Source organism: Littorina saxatilis, linkage group LG8, assembly GCF_037325665.1.
Source record: "Littorina saxatilis isolate snail1 linkage group LG8, US_GU_Lsax_2.0, whole genome shotgun sequence".
NCBI classification, from domain to species: Eukaryota; Metazoa; Mollusca; class Gastropoda; order Littorinimorpha; family Littorinidae; genus Littorina; species Littorina saxatilis.
Window position 1 is genome coordinate 53856049 of NC_090252.1, and position 3979 is coordinate 53860027.

The 3979-nt window shown below is 39.7% G+C and overlaps 1 long non-coding RNA gene across 1 annotated transcript; it reads left to right on the top strand.

The window, feature by feature from the left end:
• Positions 1-236: 236 nt before the first annotated feature.
• Positions 237-3439, top strand: LOC138973837 (uncharacterized). Its single transcript, XR_011458180.1, has 3 exons — positions 237-532; positions 1514-1688; positions 2120-3439. It is a non-coding gene; the product is annotated as an uncharacterized lncRNA (long non-coding RNA).
• Positions 3440-3979: the final 540 nt, after the last annotated feature.

Below are 3979 nucleotides of genomic sequence, written 5' to 3' on the forward strand. Positions count from 1 at the left end.
ACCATGTAAATAGGAATTGAATATATATTGTGACACTGTCAGTGGGCAGCACACGCCTTACAATGTTTTTGAGGCCGCCATGGGCGAAGCCGGGCCCTGAATGCTACTACCATACCTTCATGAAGCAGAAGAGCATCAAGGACTTCTTCAACCATTAGTTAAAGGAAAAGTCCAAGGTTTAGGGTCACTTTTGATACGTTGACCCTCTTAATTCATCAACCACAAATGCGTGTGTAAAAATGAACACAGAAATCCGAAAAGTATACTTTGACTCGTTTTTGGTTGTTCTGAATCGTTCCATCGCGCGCGCAGTCTTGGCTCATGACCTTGTGCACATACGTGTGCTACGTCACGAGCCTTGAACAACAAATATGGCCGGCTCAAGCAGTGAGGAAGACAAGTGGAATACGGACCGGTTTTCAGCCAGCCTGAGGTTTTAGCGTGCCCGTTTGAGCCTCTTCGTCGTCAAAATGCTGGCGAGGCCACAAGGAACTGCTTGAAACAGAGCCAGCATAAGCGGCAATACGAAATGGTATGTGATTCTCTTTGTTGTGATGTTGAAACACTAGTCCTTGAACTGCCCAGTTTAGAATAAATGCTTCCACAGTGATGTTCACACGCGACTATCCTTATTTTCTCTTTCTGAGTAATTCTTCAGTCACACAACGAAACATGTAGACATCAAGTTAACATTGCGCAAAGCCTGTTTCTTGCGGACAAAACTGCAATTATCCTGGTATTTTTATTTGCGACAGTAAGACACTACATGACATCGACACCACTATAAACAGTGAAACTTTTTTGAAATGGCGGTGGGCTGCTTTCATGTGCTAATACTAGATCTAATAGTGATCCTGACATTTTTCTTGCGAAACGGTCAAAGGGAAGTAATAAATGAATTTAGTTTTTTTAAACGAGCACACGTGATTTCCGATCTCAAACTAGATCTGAAATCATAAGATTTTCTGAGCAGTGGCGAAACGCTGATGGCGTGATATCGCAAGCCGTTTTGGAAGCAAATAAGCACTGTCAGTGTCAGACATATGCTGAAACACGATTACAGCAGTTCAAACTTTTTGATTATTGATTTTTAGGAGTACGCAATATCGGACAGTCACACTACAAAAAGACAATGCGTTAGTGCATAGATCGGTATTCTCAAACGTCACGAACACTGAACAGACAGTACGTTGCTACTATATATTTTACTGTATTAACAAAACCTCACAGTCCCATTAAAAATGTGTGGTGTGTGCCGAAAAGCAACCATATGAGATTCAGTCAGTGGGACCCTGAATCTACCTGGGGTTAAATCGGGTTATTGACTCTCATTGCATGAATTTTTAAACTGAATACTGTATATAGGCTACATGTACTACTGTTCGTGTTGTTTTTGTGATCCACTGCAATTTATGTGTATACCTTAGAATCTCAAGGTAATTTTTGAACGGGGCATACCGAGATGATTCATTTTGCCATGATCACAGAGTGATACGTGTATTTTGCTTATCAGGTGTCAGTGCAGAAACTCCAAGAGGGAACGAAATTCAAATATCTGGAAAACCTGGATGAGGAGATAGACAGGCTAACAGCACATCCTCCTATGTTTGCTCGGACATATACTACCTTCAAACTGCATACTATGCGTACACACAGGAATATGGACGACTCAACATTGATCAAAATGGGTAAGTAACACAACACAAACAGATGATTTCCATTATGATAGATTTATTTATCTGAAAGTAAAATTGACAACAGAGTGTACAATTTGTTTTCAAATACGAAAATATCACATTGGGTTAAAAAAAACACCACACCATCATATATCATTAAAACTATTCTTTATTTCTAAACACATACATATCAGCATAGTTTATTCATGTAAACATCCTCATTTCGGTTCCCAGTCTATCTGAAATCAAGGTAAGATATGCCAAAAAAATAGCGATCACACAGTGCTTCAGCATGAATTTGAAAACCTGCTTTACGTCACATAGACACAGCGTGTCTTATGATTCTATCCACCCTCTCCAAACAAACACGTACACGTTTTCTCGGGTACGAATGTCTTAAAAGCTCAAACTAAGCTGCTGTTTTATTCTGTCTTGCTTTGCAGGAAATACAGGCACGTCGCTTACCCATGACAGGCAGCTGGTGCGCTAGCGAGTGGGGTTTCTAGGCAGAAGCATCAGAGTACCATTACCAACCTGAACCTGTGCAGTCAAAACAATCAGAAATACTTTCCCAAACGGATGAAGAGTGGGGTTCAAACTCCCTGAGCTACAGAAGGCTGAAATATACTTTTACAAATCGTGTGACTGTGTTGAACTAGTATCTTTGGTTGAACAGATTCCTGCGTGGTTTGAAGATACTGAGTTGTCACGTGGTCCAGTACATGGTTCACATTCTGCAACATTTTGTTCCAGACTTTTTCCAGTGTTGGTGTACTCCAGCATCAGGTACCGTAGTCAGTCCATGAGCCGGTCAGCATAGCTTGTGTCCAGTATTTTCCGTTTGCCTGTTGCCTGAAACATGGTTTTGGGGAAGTAACTAACGATCTCTGCACACATTTTAACATGTGAATAAGAACAGAAAAGTTTGTCAAAAGTATACATAGTTTAATTTGCATTTACTTCAAGACCAGACTTTCTTTTCGTTCATTATTTCTTCATAAAGATTCTGGAAATTAACAAAATGTTTCCCCCTATCAAGGCCTCCTAACTTTTTTTAAATGCAGGTCGGTTTTTTGTCATCTGTGCATTACTACCTCTTGCCACCCGTGCGGTCATTGCCACCAGGTATCTCAACAATCAAACCGTCTATACAGGCATAAAGGCACGTCCTTTTCCAAAACAGGATTGCTCACTACACAGATCTGCGAAGACTTTTACATGGAGAAAAAAATCTCTTGACTTGAACATATACCAGGAATAAACATCCTGACTGGTTTTTGGAGCTGGATTTTTTAGGGAATGTTTTACACGTGTGGCGTTTAAGAAATTAATTCATAAAATTCTACATTCGCAAAGAGAGTACTCATACTGTTACAGAGTGTTGAGTTCTGGTATTTTTCGAAACGGAAGGATGGCCACATCCCATGTAAAAGCCTGGTAAGATTTGAGATTTTGAACCCAATCGTTTACACGGGAAGGGCTGTCGAAGGGCTGTCCATTTAAGAGGAGGCATCCATGCCTGGATGAGAAATACACTGATAACACAGAAAAAGCACGAGTTTAACCTGCATATTCACAAAACTGGTTCAGAGGTCCGGCAAAGGGAACACATGTTAGTTATTTTAAGAGAACATCACAAAGACCGAATTATTAAATTAAAGCCTTTCTGCAAGAATGTACATCTTCTATGAATTATATTCTAAAACGCCACATGTGTGATTCATTCCACACACAAAATCCAGCTCCAAGAAGCAGTGAGGCTGTTGATTATTGGTATGTGTTCAAGTCGACAGATGATTTTACCTGTGTAAACTGAGCCTTGGCAGATCTGATATAGTGAGCAAAGACCTGCATTTTTTTAAACGTGTTCAGAGGCCTTGAAATGGTTAAACATTTTGTTTATTTCAAGTAGTCTTTATGAAGAAAAAATTAACAATAAGGAAGGCACATGGGTTGAAATGCAAATTAGATTCCTTTTGACGAACTGTTTATGTTCTTCTTCATGTGTTACATTATGCGTACGTAGATCGCAAGATATTTTCGAAAACATTCATAGATAAGCCAATCTGCAAACGGACAAAAATTCACAATATAAATTTATGAAGCCAATAAATTTGACTCGAGAACAAAGCTTATGTGTTTGAGGTGATGTGCATGGGTATGAATGTTGAATGAGTCCGTCAAAGATACCCTCCATGTCGCCTCACAGTGGAACCTACCATTAAAATTATACCACCTTAAATTACCTTGCTCTTTCAAATGTACTGCTTAAACTTCTTGAACATGCAACTCTTGCTGTCTAC